Here is a 20,191-nt window from a genome sequence, read left to right on the forward strand (position 1 = left end):
GTCAAGGCCAGCTGATTCTTTGTTGGTGGAGGAGAGGGCTATCCTGTGCATTGCAGGGTATCTGGCAGCATGCCTGGCCTCTACCTTCTTGATGCCAGTAGCATTTGTGAGAACCAAAAATGTCTTCAGACATTTCCAAATGTTTTCTGAGAGGTACAATTTCCCTTGTTTTATAACCGCAAACCTAATATAACATATATATTTTAGTTAAAAGTAAGACAATCTCTTCTTAAGTGACAGGTGGTTGATATCACTGCTTTTGTTTTTGGAATACTTTTGTCTGTAAAACTCTTGAAGGGGATGATATATGTCGAATATTAAGATTTTTTTTTTTTTTTTCAGAAAGCCACATGGATACAGTAGTGAAGGGAATGATTAGTTCTGCCTGGGAGTGATCTGTGAAGAACTTCACAAGAAATGATGTCACTCTTATGAAGTGATTAATACCTTTATCATGGGAGTGGAGTAGTTAGAGTTGGAGTGGGTTCCTGATAAAATAATGCATTTTTCTCCCTCCCGTTCTCTCTCTAACCTCTTGCCTTTCTGCCTTTCACTATGGGGTGACAGAACAAGAAGGCCCTTGCCAGATGTGGGCACCTCAATCTTGGACTTTCCAGCCTCCAGAGCTGAAAAAATAAATTTCTGTCCTTTATAAATTACCTAGTCTTCGGTATTCTGTTATAGCAGCACAAAACACGCTAAGACAGATGATTGCCAGGTGGACAAAGGTAAGAGAAGGAATAGCAATCTTCATAGAAGAAACAGCACAGGTAAATGAATGGCAACATAGAATAGGATATTTATGGACCTTCAAGTAGTCAATATCACTCTCAGTTTACCGAAGGTAGCTCCTTTCTGTGCCTGTTTTCTCAGTGTCTTTACTAATAGTGCCCCCTCCTGCCCCTGTTACTCTCAGAACTGTCCCATTTTAATGATAAGTGATATATGGTTATCTTAGATTTTACGAAACTGGCAAACTCTGCCTTCTTTAGGTGAAATATTTATGGTCACTTCCTTCTTTCTTTTCTTTCTTTCTCTCACTCTTTCTTCAACAAATAAGTATTGAATTCTTGACACCTACTGATCACTGTGATAGGCAGGCAGAGGGAACAAAGCAGTAGAAAAGACATAGTCCCTGTCTTCAAGGAGCTTATACTATAGTGAAAGACTTATAAATAAGCAACTATCACACTAAGATGAGCCCACTGGAATAATTACAAGTTGCTCTGAACTTACTTAGGACTTCACAGAAGGCTTTCTGAAGAGGAATGAGACAGCATTGCTGGTACCTGAAGTGCCAATGGGATACAGTCAGTGGATGAGAGGGTGGGCAGATGACCCAAGATGGAGAAACACCATGTGTAAAAACAGAATTGATAAAGGAAAGGCTCACTGAGGAAGCAACATATATCTTCATGCCCCAAAAGAGGTGAGTGAGGCTGTGAATTAAGAGAGGAGTCAGATGGCCGGGCGCGGTGGCTCACGCCTGTAATCCCAGCACTTTGGGAGGCCGAGGTGGGTGGATCACAAGGTCAGGAGATCGAGACCATCTTGGCTAACACGGTGAAACCCCGTCTCTACTAAAAATACAAAAAAATTAGCCAGGCGTGGTTGCGGGCGCCTGTAGTCCCAGCTACTTGGGAGGTTGAGGCAGGAGAATGGCGTGAACTCGGGAGGCGGAGCTTGGAGCCGAGATCGCGCCACTGCACTCCAGCCTGGGGGACAGAGAGAGACTCCGTCTCAAAAAAAAAAAAAGAAAAAAAAGAGAGGAGTCAGCAGATGGACAAACCAGGTGTGTGAAGGTGTATCCACTGCCTTTACTTTTTAAAGATATTTCAAAGAATACCACCCACCAAGGAACAGCACTATTCTACATTGCTTTTAAAAGTTAATCTCAACTTTTAGTTTTACTTGCAACATAATTTTTATTAGGTTTCTTAAAATTCTTTTTTTTTTTTTACATTTTTAAGACTTTATTTTTACAGAGCAGTTTTAGTTTCACAGCAAAATGGAGAAGTACAGTAGTTCCTCTTTATCCATGGTTTCACTTTCCAAGATTTCGATTACCCAAGAGTGAACTGCAGTCCAAAAATATTTCATGTAATAAGATATTTTGAGAGAGACTACAGTCCTTAGAAATATTAAAACAAACCTTCAATATTATAGGAAAATTCATTGCTTTTAGCAAGTAGATTTATAAATTTAACCTCATAATGATAAGGTACAGACTGAGTATATATTAAACTTAAAATTTGTCATTCTTGTATGTAAGTGTTCACTATCCTTTTCCTTAATTAAATGACAAAGTGTATTTGCTAAAACTGCCTTTTTTTTTCAAAGCACCTGTATCACTAGGCACCCATTCTTACAAGTTTCCTTATTAAATTCCAATTAAGCTTATAGAACTTCTGACTTTGATTGTAATTTCTAGTTAAGACTGAATTAATAGTGATGATAGTGATAATAATAAATGATAAACAGCAACATCTACTATAACAACTATCATTTATTGGATCTTTACTTTGTACCAGGCATTGTTCCAAGCTCTTTTATTAATCTTAACTCATTTAATCCTGACAACAAACCTATGAGGTAGGCATTATTATTATACACTTTTCACACTCATGAAATTGAGGAATAGAAGTTGGTTAAATAACTTGCCATAGGTCACACATACAACCAGCAAGTGGTAGATTGGGGATGCAGTCACAGGTAGTTTGGGTCAGGGCCAGTTCTGCTCACAACTAGTGTTAATGAAGACAGACCTTATAATTTTGTCTTTTTTTTTTTTTTCAAAAATTGGCATGCCTCCTTTCCACCTATGTTTTTATACTTTTACTATACATAGCTTTACAAGCCACAAATTATTGCTTTGTGCATTTTAAACCTATATAAATGCTATATCATAACATGTATAACTCTGCTTCTTGTTTTATTTTCTACCCAAAATGGTGCTTTCAAAATTATTATTAGGAATACCACAGAGTCTTTAAAAATACCATTTTAGCAGCTATTAATATAATACGCTTTTTTTCTTCTTTAACTTGCTGATGAAATAAAGTATATTGTTAGATTCTGTAAAGTTGAAGAATTCTTGTATTCCTGGTTCCTCTGTTGCTTGGTCATTGTATGTTTTATTCTTAATCCTCTGATGACTTCATTTGCTAATATTTTATTAAAATTTTGTGTCTATTTCTTTACATTAAATTCCTCTATAGCCTTTATACTCTATAAGTTGCCTTATCTGGTAGTAAGAATGTACTAGTATTTTTAAAAATTGGGAATTTTTCTATATTCTGAGATAAATAAGATAGAAAGCTATGGTTTTATATTTACTTAGAAGTCACATGAAAACCAATCTGGAAATGGTATCTTTTAATATTTATTTAGTTTTTTTGATTTGGTAATACAGTCACATGGCTCAATGTTTTTAAAAAATATGAATGAACTATCAATATAAAGTGAAAAGTTTCCTTTTCAGCCATCTCTTGGTGTCCCACTGCCATCATCATAGAAAGCCAATGCAGTGTGTGTGTGTCTGTGTGTGTGTGTGTACACTTCCAGAGACTTTTTTATACTTATAGGAACAAGCACACATAGATATCTTCCCATCTACTACCACTTTTACAGAAATAGTTATAGATTATATACAAATTATTCTGAATCCTGTGTTTTCATTTAAAAGTTTAAGCTGTAAAATTTTTTCAGCTGTTCAGTATTTCATCGAATCAATGTCACATTTAGCACTTTCAGGGTGTTTCCCACATTTTAATATTTTAAATATTATTTCAATGAATAACCTTAGACTTATGTAATTTCACATGTGTAAAAATATGAGCTCACGTATATGCTATATGTCTATAAGATAAGTTACAAGGTATGAAATCGCTCTGTCAGAAAGTATATGCCTGTGTAATTTAGGTAGATATTGCCAAGCTGCCTTGTACAGAGGTTGTATACAGTGCTTTTTACATGGTAGCTCTTTAATTACATTACTAATCTCTTTTGTGATTATTAATCTGTTTAGTTTTATATTTTTCTTGGGTCAATTTATTTTCATATTTAATTATTTCTAATATTTAATATAAATAAATGTTATTTATAATATTTAATATTTTTATTTGGGTTGTTATCTATTTACTTTAATTTAAATATATATATTTTGGCAGATAATTGCACTTTTTAATAATTCTTTTAGTTTTTTCAATATCTGAGATAATATACCACTTAAAAATTCCTAATATAAAGAAACAAACAACAGATACTGGGCTCTACTTGAGGGTGGAGAGTGGGATGAAGGAGAGGAGAAGAAAAGATAACTATTGAGTACTGGGCTTAATAACTGGGTGATGAAATAATCTGTACAACAAACCCATGGCATGTGTTTATCTATGTAACAAACCTTCACATGTACCCCAAAACCTAAAATAAAAGTTAAAAAAAATTTAATACTATACTTTTGCCTACTTCTTCTAACACAGGAATTATCTGTTTTACAGTTCTCTTCAAATAATCAACTTTTGGTTTTATTTACACCACAAGTAATTTTGGATTTATGTTTTATGCTAATTTCAGCTTTGTCTTTATTAATTCCCTTCTTTTTGGTTTCCTTTTGGTTTATTTATTGCTTTTGTTCTAATTTTTAAAATTGAACAATTGTTCTTTATTTTTTAAGAGATATTATAGGTATTATAGCTGAGTTTAAAGTTATATCCTGTAGGTTTGGATTTAATATGTTCTTTTTTCATTACTTTCTTTACAAATTAAATTTTTGGTTTTGATTTCTTCTTTGATCCAAGGATCTTTTAGGATTGTGCCCCTTAACTTTCAAACAGAGTAGTTGTTGATTTTTAAAAATGTGTTGAATTTCATCTATTTAACATAAAATTTTTTTAATGCAGTATCTTTTTGTAGGGTACAACTGAATATGTCTATTAAGTTGTATTAGTCAAATATTTTATAATTTTTAGCATTTATCTACTTCTTGTATCAAAATCTGTTAATATATTTACATCTCCTACATCAAATGTGTGTTTATCAATCTATTAATTGATGTATCACTACCCAGTTAGAAATCTAAAAGTTTTATTTTAGATATTTGACCAAGAAAATTTCAAACTAAAAAGGAGAAAATATGGTATTAAACAAAAATTTGTGCAAGCTTGAAAAAGAAAAAAAGATTACAAGAAAAAACAATAAAATAAAATGTATAAAATAATTGATATAAAAATAGAATCAATTTCAATGCATGTATTTGAATGAAATATATACCAACTTACCAACTTAATTCCTTTTATCAAAAGGTAGACAGTAGCCAAGTGCAGTGGCTCAGTCCTGTAATCCCAGCACTTTGGGAGCCTGAGACAGGTAGATCGCTTGAGCTCAGGAGTTTGAGACTGGCCTGGGCAACATGGCGAAACCCCAACTCTACAAAAAAATACAAAAATTTAGCTGGGCGTGGTGACGGGCTTGTAGTCTCAGCTACCAGGGAGGCCGGCGTGGGAGGATCGCTTGAGCCTGGAAGGTCAAGGCTGCAGTGAGCCGAGAGAATATTCAATTGTATGTTTTAAAGAATTCAATTACAATATAGATTTCTTGTTTAAAAAAAAAAACACTAAAAGAGAATGATTTTAATGAGACAGATTGGAAGCAGAGGTACAGGAAAAGATATATCAGGCAAATACAAGCAGATGAATTTTTTTTTTTTTTTTTTTTTTTTTGGAGACAGGGTCTCAGTCTCACTCTGTTGCCCATGCTGGAGTGCAGTGGCTCACTGTAACCTCGAACTCTGGCACTCAAAAGATCATCCCACCTCAGCCTCCTGAGTAGCAAGGACTACAGGTGCACAGTTCCACACTTCCACACCTGGCTTTTTTTTTTGTTGTTAGAGACAGAGTCCTACTATGTTGCCCAGGAAGGTCTTGAACTCCCCATCTCAAGTGATCCTCCTGCCTTGGCCTCTGAAAGTTCTGGGATTACAGGAGCAGATGCTTTTTCAATGTAGCTTATTCGACAGCCTTAGATTTCTGTGCAAAGACTGCACTAAAGAAAAGGGGATTGGGCAGCCACCGTGGCTCACACCTGTAATCCCAGCACTTTGGGAGGCCAAGATGGGAGGATTGCTTGAGCCCAGCAGTTCAAGACCAGCCTGAGCAATATAGTAAGGCCTTGTCTCTACAAAAATTTTAAAAATTAGCTAGGGTGTGGTGGTGTGTACCTGTAGTCCCAGCTACTTGGGAGATGGAGGCAGGAGGATCCCCTGAGCCCAGGAGTTCAAGGCTGCAGAGAGCTATGATCACACTACTGCACTCCAGCCTGAGAGACAGAGCAAGATTTTATCTCAAAAAAAAAAAAAATAAAATAAAACCAAATAATATAAAATAAAACAAAAAAAGAGAAGATCGCCTGGCCACTTTTTACTCAAAAACTGCTCTGAAGACAAGTAGCACCTACATCATCTTGGAGCTTCTTAGAAATTTATTAATAGATTCTCAGGCCCAGCCCGGACCTACTGAGTTAGAAACTGCATGTTTTTCTTTCATTTGTATTTTTATTGAACATGTACAATTATACATATTTCTGGGGTACAGTGTGATGTTTTGATACATGTATTATTGTGTTAATAATCAAATCAGGGTAATTAGCATATTCATCACCACAAACACATATTTTTTCTTTATAGTAGAACATTAAACATATTCTCTTCTAGTTATTTTGAGATATAGATTCCCATATTGTTACTTATAGTTACCCTTCTGTGCAAAAGAACACCAGAACCAATGCTTCCTTTCTAATTGTAACTTTGTACCCATTGACCAACCTCTTCTCATCCCTCCATCCTCCCTACCCTCACTAGTTTCTGGCAGCCACTGTCCTATTTACTACTTCTACGAGATCAACTTATTTAGGTTATACTTATGAGTGATAACATGAGGTATTTGCTTTTCTGTATCTGACCAATGTCATTTAACACAATGTCCTCCAGGGTCATCCATGTTGTTGCAAATGACAGGATTTCATTCTTTTTCGTGGCTTTTATAGGATTTCATTGTGTATATACACCACATTTTCTTTTTTTGTTTGTTTTATTTTACTTTAAGTTCTGGGATACATGTGCAGGATGCACAGGTTTGTTACATAGGTATACATGTGCCATGGTGGTTTGCTGCACCTGTCAACCCGTCATCTAGGTTTTAAGCCCCGCATGCATTAGGTATTTTTCCTAAGGCTCTCCTTCCCCTTGTCCCCAACCCCCCAACAGGCCCCAGTGTGTGATGTTCCCCTCCCTGTGTCCATGTGCTCTCATTGTTCAACTCCCACTTGTGAGTGAGAACATGCAGTGTTTGGTTTTCTGTTCCTGTGTTAGTTTCCTGAGGATGATGGTTTCCATTTTCATCCATGTCCCTGCAAAGGACATGAACTCATTCTTTTTTATGGCTGCATAGTACTCCATGGTGTACATGTGCCACATGTTCTTTATCCAGTCTATCATTGATGAGCATCTGGGTTGGTTCCAAGTCTTTGCTATGGTCAATAGTGCTGGAATAAACATATGTGTGCATGTGTCCTTCTAGTAGAATGATTTATAATCCTTTGAGTATATACCCAGTAATGGGATTGCTGGGTCAAATGGTATTTTTGGTTCTATATCCTTGAGGAATCACCACATTGTCTTCCACAATGGTTGAAGTAATTTACACTCCCAACAACAGTGTAAAAGCATTCCTATTTCTCCACATCCTCGCCAGCATCTACTGTTTCCAGACTTTTATTTTTATTTTTTTTTTATTATACTTTAAGTTTTAGGGTACATGTGCACAACATGCAGGTCTGTTACATATGTATACATGTACCATGTTGGTGTGCTGCACCCATTAACTCGTCATTTAACATTAGGTATATCTCCTAATGCTATCCCTCCCCCCTCCCCCCACCTCCCCCACCCCACACCAGGCCCCAATGTGTGATGTTCCCCTTTGTCTGTTCATGTGTTCTCATTGTTCAATTCCCACCTATGAGTAAGAACATGCGCTGTTTGGTTTTTTGTCCTTGCAAAAGTTTGCTGAGAATGATGGTTTCCAGCTCCATCCATGTCCCTACAAAGGACATGAACTCATCATTTTTTATGGCTGCATAGTATTCCATGGTGTATATGTGCCACATTTTCTTAATCCAGTCTATCACTGATGGACATTTGGGTTGGTTCCAAGTCTTTGCTATTGTGAATAGTGCCGCAATAAACATACATGTGCATGTGTCTTTATAGCAGCATGCTTTATAATCCTTTGGGTATATACCCAGTAATGGGATGGCTGGGTCAAATGGTATTTCTAATTCTAGATCCCTGAGGAATCACCACACTGACTTCCACAATGGTTGAACTAGTTTACAGTCCCACCAACAGTGTAAAAGTGTTCCTATTTCTCCACATCCTCTCCAGCACCTGTTTTTTCCTGACTTTTTAATGATAGCCATTGTAACTGGTGTGAGATGGTATCTCATTGCGGTTTTGATTTGCATTTCTCTGATGGCCAGTGAGGATGAGCATTTTTTCATGGGTCTTTTGGCTGCATAAATGTCTTCTTTTGAGAAGTGTCTGTTTATATCCTTCACCCACCTGTTGATGGGGTATTTTGTTTTTTTCTTGTAAATTTGTTTGAGTTCTTTGTAGATTCTGGATATTAGCCCTTTGTCAGATGAGTAGATTGCAAAAATGTTCCCCCATTCTGTAGGTTGCCTGTTCACTCTGATGGTAGTTTCTTTTGCTGTGCAGAAGCTCTTTAGTTTAATTAGATCCCATTTGTCTATTTTGGCTTTTGTTGCCATTGCTTTTGGTGTTTTAGACATGAAGTCCTTGCCCATGCCTGTCTCCTGAATGGTATTGCCTAGGTTTTCTTCTAGGGTTTTTATGGTTTTAGGTCTAACATGTAAGTCTTTAATCCATCTTGAATTAATTTTTGTATAAGGTGTAAGGAAGGGATCCAGTTTCAGCTTTCTACATATGGCTAGCCAGTTTTCCCAGCACCATTTATTAAACAGGGAATCCTTTCCCCATTTCTTGTTTTTCTCAGGTTTATCAAAGATCAGATAGTTGTAGATATGTGGCATTATTTCTGAGGGCTCTGTTCTGTTCCATTGGTCTATATCTCTGTTTTGGTACCAGTACCACTCTGTTTTGGTTACTGTAGCCTTGTAGAATAGTTTGAAGTCAGGTAGCATGATGCCTCCAGCTTTGTTCTTTTGGCTTAGGATTGACTTGGCAATGTGGGCTCCTTTTTGGTTCCATATGAACTTCAAATAGTTTTTTCCAATTCTGTGAAGAAAGTCATTGGTAGCTTGATGGGAATGGCATTGAATCTACAAATTACCTTGGGCAGTATGGCCATTTTCATGATATTCATTCTTCCTACCCATGAGCATGGAATGTTCTTCCATTTGTTTATATGCTCTTTTATTTCATTGAGCAGTGGTTTGTAGTTCTCCTTGAAGAGGTCTTTCACATCCCTTGTAAGTTGGATTCCTAGGTATTTTATTCTCTTTGAAGCAATTGTGAATGGGAGTTCACTCATGATTTGGCTCTCTGTTTGTCTGTTATTGGTATATAAGAATGCTTGTGACTTTTGCACATTGATTTTGTATCCTGAGACTTTACTGAAGTTGCTTATCAGCTTAAGGAGATTTTGGGCTGAGACGATGGTTTCTAGATATACAATCATGTCATCTGCAAACAGGGACAATTTGACTTCCTCTTTTCCTAATTGAATACACTTTATTTCCTTCTCCTGCTTGATTGCCCTGGCCAGAACTTCCAACACTATGTTGAATAGGAGTGGTGAGAGAGGGCATACCTGTCTTGTGCCAGTTTTCAAAGGTAATGCTTCCAGGATTTGCTCATTCAGTATGATATTGGCTGTGGGTTTGTCATAGATAGCTCTTATTATTTTGAGATACGTCCCATCAATACCTAATTTATTGAGAGTTTTTAGCATGAAGGGCTGTTGAATTTTGTCAAAGGCCTTTTCTGCATCTATTGAGATAATCATGTGGTTTTTGTCTTTGGTTCTGTTTATATGCTAGATTATGTTTATTGATTTGCATATGTTGAACCAGCCTTGCATCCCAGGAATGAAGCCCACTTGATCATGGTGGGTAAGCTTTTTGATGTGCTGCTGGATTTGATTTGCCAGTATTTTATTGAGGATTTTTGCATCGTTGTTCATCAGGGATATTGGTCTAAAATTCTCTTTTTTTTGTTGTGTCTCCAGGGATGGAGGAAGACCTACCAAGCAAATGGAAAACAAAAAAAAAAAGGCAGGGGTTGCAATCCTAGTCTCTGATAACACAGACTTTAAACCAACAAAGATCAAAAGAGACAAGGCCATTACACAATGGTAAAGGGATCAATTCAACAAGAAGAGCTAACTATCCTAAATATATATGCACCCAATACAGGAGCACCCAGATTCATAAAGCAAGTCCTTAGAGACCTACAAAGAGACTTAGATGCCCACACAATAATAATGGGAGACTTTAACACCTCATTGTCAACATTAGACAGATCAATGAGACAGAAAGTCAACAAAGATATCCAGGAATTGAACTCAACTCTGCACCAAGCAGACCTAATAGACATCTACAGGACTCTCCACCCCAAATCAACAGAACATACTTTCTTTTCAGCACCACACCACACTTATTCCAAAATTGACCACATAGTTGGAAGTAACGCACTCCTCAGCAAATATAAAGGAACAGAAATTATAACAAATTGTCTCTCAGACCACAGTGCAATCAAACTAGAACTCACGATTAAGAAACTCACTCAAAACTGCTCAACTACATGGAAACTGAACAACCTGCTCCTGAATGACTACTGGGTACATAACGAAACAAAGGCAGAAATAAAGATGTTCTTTGAAACCAACGAGAACAAAGACACAAGATACCAGAATCTCTGGGACACATTCAAAGCAGTGCATAGAGGGAAATTTATAGCACTAAATGCCCACAAGTGAAAGCAGGAAAGACCTAAAATTGACACCCTAACATCACAGTGAAAAGAACTAGAGAAGCAAAAGCAAACACATTCAAAAGCTAGCAGGAGGCAAGAAATATCTAAGATCAGAGCAGAACTGAAGGAAATAAAGACACAAAAAACCCTTCAAAAGATGAATGAATCCAGGAGCTGTTTTTTTTGAAAAGAGCAACAAAATTGATAGACCACTAGCAAGACTAATAAAGAAGAAAAGAGAGAAGAATCAAATAGACGCAATAAAAAATGATCAAGGGGATATCACCACCGATCCCACAGAAATACAAACTACCATCAGAGAATACTATAAACACCTCTATGCAAATAAACTAGAAAATCTAGAAGAAATGGATAAATTCCTGGACACATACACCCTCCCAAGACTAAACCAGGAAGAAGTTGAATCTCTGAATAGACCAATAACAGGCTCTGAAATTGAGGCAATAATTAATAGCTTACCAACCAAAAAAAGTCCAGGACCAGATGCATTCACAGCTGAATTCTACCAGAGGTACAAGGAGGAGCTGGTACCATTCCTTCTGAAACTATTCCAATCAATAGAAAAAGAGGGAATCCTCCCTAACTCATTTTATGAAGCCAGCATCATCCTGTTTCCAGACTTTTTAATGATCGCCATTCTAACTGGCGTGAGAGGGTATCTCATTGTGGTTTTGGTTTGCATTTCTCTAATGACCAGTGATGATGAGCTTTTTTTCATACGTTTGTTGGCCTCATAAATGTCTTCTTTTGAGAAGTGTCTGTTCATATACTTTGCCCACTTTTTGATGGGGTTGTTTGCTTTTTTGTTGTAAATTTGTTTAAGTTCCTTGTAGATTCTCGATATTAGCCCTTTCTCAGATGGATAGATTGCAAAAACTTTCTCCCATTCTGTAGGTTGTCTGTTCACTCTGATTGTTTCATTTGCTGAACAGAATTTCTTTAGTTTAATTAAATCCCATTTGTCAATTTTGGCTCCTGTTGCAATTGCTTTTGGTGATTCAGTCATGAAGTCTTTGCCCATGCCTATGTCCTGAATGGTATTGCCTAGGTTTTCATCTAGGCTTTTTATGGTTTTAGGTTTTACATATAAGTCTCTAATCCATCTTGAGCTAATTTTTGTATAAGGTGTAAGCAGGGGTCCAGTTTCTGCTTTCTACCTATGGCTAGACAGTTTTCCCAGCACCGTTTATTAAATAGGGACTCTTTACCCCATTGCTTGTTTTTGTCAGGTTTGTCTAAGATCAGATGTTTGTAAATGTGTGGTGTTATTTCTGAGGCTTCTGTTTTGTTCCATTAGTCTATATATCTGTTTTGGTACCAGTATCATGCTGTTTTGGTTACTGTAGCCTTGTAGTATAGTTTGAAGTCAGGTAGCGTGATGACTTTTTGCTTAGTGTTTTTGCTTAGAATGTTCTTTTTGCTTAGGATTGTCTTGGCTATACTGGCTCTTTTTTGGTTCCATATGAAATTTAAGATAGTTTTTTCTTTTTCTTTGAAGAAAGTCAGTGGTAGCTTGATGAGAATAGCATTGAATTTATAAATTACTTTGGGCAGTATGGCCATTTTCATGATATTGATTCTTCCTATCCATGAACATGGAATTTTTTTCCATTTGTTTGTGTCCTCTGTTATTTCCTTGAGCAGCGGTTTGTAGGGTTGTTCTCCATCCATTGTTGGACACTTAGTTTGATTCCATATCTTCGCTATTGTAAATAACACTGCAATAAACAGGAGTGCAGATATCTCTTTGACATACTGATTTAATTTCCTTTCTCACACTGCTAATAAAGACATACCCACAACTGGGTAATTTATAAAGAAAAAGAGGTTTAATGGACTCACAGTTCCACGTGGCTGGGGAGGCCTCATGATCATGGTAGAAGGCAAAAGGCATATCTTACATGGTGGCAGGCAAGAGAGAAATGGGAACCAAGCAAAAGGGGTTTCCCCTTATAAAACCATCAGATCTCATGAGACTTATTCACTACCACGAGAACAGTATGGGAGAAAATGCCCCCCATGACTCAATTATCTATCACCAGGTCCCTCCCACAACAAATAGGAATTATGGGAGCCACAATTCAAGATGAGATTTGGGTGGAGACACAGCCAAATCATATCAGATATATACCCAGTAAAAGGACTGCTGGATTGTATGGTCATTCTATTTTTAATTTTTTAAGGAAACTCCATACTTTTTCCCATAATGGCTGTACTAATTTATATTCACACCCTTCTCTCCACATTCTCACCAATACTTGTTATCTTTTGCTTTTTGATAATAGTCTTTCTAACTGGAGTGAGGTGATATTTCACTGGGGTTTTGATTTGCATTTCCCTGATGATTAGTGATGTTGAACATTTTTTCATATACCTGTTGGCCATTTGTATGTCTTGTTTGGTGAAATGTCTGTTCCTTGAATATTTTGCCCACTTTTTAATAAAATTTTTTGTTTTTATATTATTGAGTTATTTGAGTTCCTTATATATTCTGGATATTAACTCACTGTCAGATGTATAGTTCACAAATATTTTTCCATATGTGGAAATGTAAGATGCCTGCTCCCCATTCACCTTCTGCCATGATTTTAAGCTTCCCAAGCCCTCCCCAGAAGCAGATGCCAGTCCTATACTTCCTGTACAGCCTGCAGAACCATGAGCCGATTAAACCCCTTTTCTTATAAATTGCCCAGTCTCAGGTCTTTATAACAATGTAAGAATGCCTAATACAGGGATTTTTGTGGTTTCATACAAACTTTAGGACTTTTTTCTATTTCTGTTAAAAATATTGTTATTTTAAGAAGGATTGCATTAGTTCTATAGATCACTTTCGACAGTATGGATATTTTGAAAATATTAATTTTTCCAGTTCATGAACATGGAACATTTTTCCATGTATTTGTGTCCTCTTCAATTTCTTTCATCAGTTATTTTATAGCTTTCAGTATAGAGATTTTTACCTCCTTGTTAAATTTATTCCTAGAAAGCTTGGTGTTTTTTGTAGCTCATGTAAATACAATGCTTTTTTTGAATTCTTTTTCAGATAGTTTGCAGTGATTGCTAATGATTTTTTGTGTATTGATTTTGCATCCTAAAGCTTAGCTGAATTTTTTTTAGTTCTAACAGTTTTTTTATGGTGAAATATTTAGGATTTTCTATATAAGATGATATTGTCTGTAAACAGGGACAATTTGACTTCCTTCTCTCTAATGTAAATACTTTTTAAAAATTTATTTATTTATTTTTACCTAATTCTTTGGCTAGGACTTCCAGTTCTATGTTGACTAGAAGGGGCAAAAATTTGCAGGCATCGTTATCTCATTTCAGATATTAGAAGAAAATCTTTCAACTTTTCCCCATTTAGTATGATTTTAGTTATGGATTTGTAATATATGGCTTTCATTGTGTTGAGGTATGTACTTTATATACCTAATTTATTGAGAGTTTTCATCATACAGGGATGTTAAATTTTGTCAAATGCTTTCTCTGTGTCTATTAAAATGACCATATGGCTTTTGTCCCTCTTTGTGTTAATATGATGTATCACATTTATTGATTTGCATATATTAAAACATTCGTGCATTCCTGGGAGAAATCTCAGTTGATCATGGCCTTTTACTGTGCTGCTGAAATGAGTTTGCTATTATCTTGTTGAAAATTTTTGCATCTATGTTCATCAGATATATTGGCCTGTAGTTTTCTCTTTCTGGTTTTGTCCTTGTCTGGTTTTGGTATCAGCGTAATGCTGGCCTTATATAATAATGAATTTGGAAGTATTTTCTTTTCTTCAATTTTTTGAAATGTATGAGAAGAATTGTTATTCTTCCTTAAATATTTGGTAGAATTCAGCAGTGAAGGCATCAGGTCCTGGGATTTTCTTGGATGGGAGACTATATTACTGATTCATCTTTCTCATTATTGATCTGTTACAGATCTTCTATTTCTTCATAATTCAATTTTGGTATGTTGTATGTGTCTGAGAATTTATATGTAACAATTACAAGTACATACACCCAATGTTGGAGTACCCAAATATACAAAACAAATATTATTTTATGTAAAGGGAGAGACAGACTGTGATACAGTAATAGTAGGAGACTTTAGCACCCCACTTTCAGCAATAGACATATCATCCAGACAGAAAATTAACAAAGAATTATCAGATTTAAACTGCACTCTAGCCCAAATGGATCTAACCAACATTTATAGTACATCACATCCAACAGCTGCAAAATACACATTCTTCTCAACTGCACATGAAACTTCTCTGGGATAAATCATACATTCGGCCACAAAACAAGTCTTAACAAACTTAAGAATATAGATATATCAAGTATACTTTCTGATCGCAATAGTATAAAACTAGAAATCAGTAACAGGAGGAACTTCAGAAACGTTACTAATATGTGGAAATTGAACAACATGGTCCTGAATAACCAATGAGTCAATGAAGAAATTAAAAGGAAAATTTAAAAATTTCTTGAGACAAAATTGAAACACAATGTTCCAAAACCTATGGGATACAGCAAATGCAGTTTTAAGAGTGAAGTTTATAGAAATAAATACATACACCAAAAAAAAAAAGTCAAATAAATGACCTAATGTTGTACTTCAAGGAAGCAGAAAAACAAAACAAACTAAATCCAAAATTACTGGAAGGAAGGAAATAAGATCAGGGCAGAAATAAATGAAATAGAGATGTTAAAAAATACAAAAATCAACAAAATTAAGAGTTGATTTTTTGAAAAGATAGAAAAAAATCAACAAACTTTTAGCTACCCTAAGAAAAAGAGAGAAGACTCAAATAAATACAATTAGAGATTAAAAATAAAACAACTGATACCCCCCAGAAATACAAAGGATCATAAAGGAGTATTATGAACAATTATATGCCAACAAATTGGATAACATAGAAGAAACGGATAAATTCCAGAATCTGCATTTTTTTTGCAACAAGACAGTTGTTTTTTATTTTAATTTTCAAATTTTTATGGATACATAGTAGGTATATATATTTATGGGTTATGTGAGATTTTATGATACAGACATGTAATGCATAATAATCACATAAACATAAATGGAGTATTAATCACCTCAAGCATTTATCCTTTTTTTTTTAACTTTTACTTTAAGTTCAGGGGTACATGTGCAGGTTTGTTACATAGGTAAACTTGTGTCATGGGGGTTTGTTGTACAGATGACTTCATCACCCAGGTATTAAGCCTAGTACCCATTAGTTATTTTCCCTGACCCTCTCCCTCCTCCTATCCTCTACCCTCCAACAGGACCCGGTGTTTGTTGTTCCCTCTTATGTGCCCATATGTTCTCATTGTTCAGCTCCCACTTATAAGTGAGAATATGCAGGATTTGATTTTCTGTTCCCGTGTTAGTTTGCTAAGGATAAGGGCCTCTAGCACCATCCATGTCCCTGCAAAGGACATGATCTCATTCTTTTTTATGGCAGCATAGTATTCCATGATGCATATATAACACATTTTCTTTAATCTCTCATTGATGGGCATTTAGGTTGATCTCATGTCTTTGCTATTGTGCATAGTGCTGCAGTGAACATACATGTGCATGTGTCTTTATGGTAGTATGATTTATATTCCTTTGGGTATATACCCAGTAATGGGATTGCTGGCTTGAATGGCATTTCTTTCCTTTTTTTTTTTAATTATACTTTAAGTTCTAGGGTACATGTGCACAACGTGCAGGTTTGTTACATATGTATACATGCTGAATGGCATTTCTTTCTTTAGCTCTTTGAGGAATCACCACACTGTCTTCCACAATGGTGGAACTGATTTACACTCCTACCAACAGTGTATAAGTGTTTCTTTCTCTCTACAACCTCACCAGAATCTGTCATTTTTTGACTTTTTAGTAATAGCCACATAATCTGCATTTTAACAAGATTTCCAATATTAAAGTGTGAGGAGCACTCCCTTTATTGCATTTTTCAGCAAGAGACCTATGGAAGCCATCAGTGAACAGTCAAGGAAAGCAGTTCTGACTAATCTGGATGCCTCTTTTTGTCTCTACTTTCTGTCCTTTCCATTCCACTCAGGAGAGAAACTTGGTTGAAGGTTTTATTGGTTCTTAGGATATTGGGGCACAAAACCTCCGTGCTGCCGAGGTGCCTCAGGCATGGCAAGTAAAGAGTAGGTCCTTTATGCCAGGAAGAGAGATAAGCAAACAGGTGTGTCTGGCTGGAGTAGGTTCAGGTGCCAAACTCAGGTGTCCCAACCAGAAAAACAGTAAGAGAATTGTTGGGACAGGAGCTGGTGTGGGTTGTTTAGCTGAAACCTCTCCTTTGTAAAGTGTTAGCACTCTCAGAACTTCTTCCTCATTTCCTGGCACACAGGACAACCTTCCTCCCACCTGTGTCAATTATGATCTCGTCAGTGTCTCTTATTTTCTTCTCTCACCCAACTGGAATTCTCTTTGGCTACTTCTCTCTCTAGCCAACCCAAGGCTAATAAGAGTTGTCTGCACATATATTTTTAATCATCTTGATATGTTCCTTGGTACTGCTCTGGCTTAAAGTGCACTGGCTATTCCCTCTGTCTGGAATGCTCTTTCAATGATGTGGGCATAGCTGACTCTGACTTCTCAATAAGGCCCACACTGACCACACTATTTAAAATTGCAACTCATGCCTGGTGACCCTAATCCTCTGTAGCAGCTTGCTCTACATTTTCCTCTCCCTAGTATTTATTATCTTCTAACATGCTATGTAATGTACTTATCTGTTATGTTTGTTACTTATTATTTGACTTCCCCTGCCAGACATTGACAATGTTCTCTGCCTATGTTGTTCACAAATGTATCCATAAAGAATAGTGCTTTGTCATGGGTAAATTCTCAATAAATATTTGTTGAAATTGAATTGAAGTGAGTTGAATTGAATTGAGTTTAACTGAACTGGATTTTATTGAATGAAAAGACTGTCACTCTCACATTTTACTTACAGGCACATCCAAAAACTTCTATTTTCTACTGGATCATTTCCATCAGTAGACAAACATGCTTTTATTTCTCTCATCAAAAACAAAAAGCTAAATACATTTGTTGACCTCCATTGTTTTCTGATCAACTCACCTCCCAATTTCTCTGCTCCTGTTTTAGCTAAACTTGAAATAACTGCTGGTGCTCATAGTTGTCTCTAATTCTTCTCTCCTTCTCTCGCCATTGTATTCAGTAGGCTTTTGTTCTCCCCTCTCCACATAAATGACTTTTGTCAAGAGCATCAAGAACATCCTCACTGCTAAGTCTACACCCAGATCCCAGCCATCCTCTTTTTTTTTTTTTTTTTTTCCCACTATCAGCAGTGTTTGTCTCACACCGTTGGTCAATGGCTCCCCTTGGCATACTTTTTTGCACACTTCCAGGACACTACACTTTCCTGACTCTCTTACCTCCTTGTCTGCTTGTTCTCACTCTCCTTGGTTCTGCATTTCCCAGTCTCTAAATGTTGGAGAGCCCCACTGAGAAGCCCTTTGGCCTTCTTCTCACCCCTTGGTGATAGTAACCAGTCTTAAACCAGGCTTTAAGATCTTTCCTATGCTGACGACATCTACACTAATAACTCTCATCCAGTTCTCTGCCATGTGTATGGATTTATATACTAGACCTTTAAATCTGTTATTTCAAACTTAACATGTCAAAACAGAGCTCCTGATCTTCCCTCCCAAAGGAGGAACTGTCTCCAGTCTCAATTCATAAGAAGTCCATCCTAACAGCTGCTCAGGCCAAAGCCTTGGAATTATCCTTAATTCCTGTTTCTCTCATATCTCACATCCAGTCTATCAGCAAATCTTTCCAGCAGTTCCACAAATATGCGGCATCTGACCGCTTCTCAACCCCCACTGCCACTACCCTGCCCAAGCCCCATCTTCTCTCTCCTGAATTAGCACAACAGTCTCATTACTGGGCCTATTGCTTTCACCCTTTGTGAGGGACTAAGTGGCTAAGTTGGCTGGACTTCCTGGGTCAATAGGGACTTCCCTAAGGGGACTTTCCCCCTAAGCCAAAATGAGTCACAGCTGCAAGCTAAGGGATTGAAACTTCAACCAATCATATAGGAAGTTTAAGCTCTAGCTGCAGCCTGATGTTTTTAACCAATCAGGCCCGTCAACCCACAAGCAGATTGAAAATAAGCTAATTATATAGGACAGAAAAAGGAAAAGAGGACGGGTCATAAGGGGACATAAGCATAAGACACCGAAGCCAAAAAAGGGCAACCCTTTCAGGTCCCCTTCCACCGTGTGGAAGCTTTACTTTTGCTTTCATTTTGCTTTCTCTTTTGCTCTAATAAATCTTGCCACCTCACACTCTTTGGGTCCACGGGTTTCTCTAATCGAGCTGTAACACTCGCCACTGCGGCCCACGGCTTCATTCCTTGAAGCCCGTGAGACCACGAACCCTCTGATGGAGAAAAGACCTTCCATTGGGAGAAGACTTCTCGTCTTATTTCCACCTATAATCTCTTCAAAACATAGCAGTCAGAGTTATCTGCTGAACTCACAAGTCACTCATCTGCTCAAAGCCTCCAGGTGGCTTCTCATCTCACAGAGTAAGTCAGGCTGCTTACAGTGGCCCACAAGGAGCTTCACAGTTTAACTGGCTCTCTCACTCTCTCTTGCTCTCTCTCTCTCTCTCTCAATGACCTCACCCTTCACTTCTTCCCCTTGCACACACTGAACATGCCACACCTCAGACATGCCAGGCAAACTCCTGACTCAGGACTTTACCCTTGCTTTTCCCTGGACCTAGGCATCCTCCCCCTAAATATTGCCAATGCACCCTCTCTACCTTCAAGTCTTTGCTCTTTCTCAAATGCCACTTTCCAAGTCCCTTTCTGGCCCCCTGCTCTTTCTGTTTCTTATTACCATTTTTTCTTTCCCATGTCACAATCTCTTCTAATTACATAATTATCTATTTTACTTTATTGTAAACCTCTTTCGCCAGAATCTAGAACAGGGCCTGGCACATGACATAGGCTCAATAAATATTAGTGGTATAGATGAAATTATTAATTCTATGGACCTTCATCCTTCATTGAGAAACAGTGGTTACAGGTAGGGAAGGGGGAAAGAATTGGCTTAAGACCTAAATGATTTACATTTACTCCCTTCAAATGTAAACAACTGCTGG

The 20,191-nt window shown here is 36.9% G+C and overlaps 1 long non-coding RNA gene across 1 annotated transcript in view; it reads left to right on the forward strand.

Annotated features, from left to right (window-relative positions):
• Positions 1-19,358: 19,358 nt before the first annotated feature.
• LOC129043774 (uncharacterized) overlaps positions 19,359-20,191 on the forward strand; it is a 43,193-nt gene continuing 42,360 nt past the window's right edge. The window contains exon 1 of the long non-coding RNA XR_008504522.1: positions 19,359-19,610. This is a non-coding gene — a long non-coding RNA (uncharacterized LOC129043774). The remainder of the gene's footprint in view (positions 19,611-20,191) is intronic.

This window comes from Pongo pygmaeus, chromosome 1 (assembly GCF_028885625.2).
Source record: "Pongo pygmaeus isolate AG05252 chromosome 1, NHGRI_mPonPyg2-v2.0_pri, whole genome shotgun sequence".
Lineage (NCBI taxonomy): Eukaryota > Metazoa > Chordata > Mammalia > Primates > Hominidae > Pongo > Pongo pygmaeus.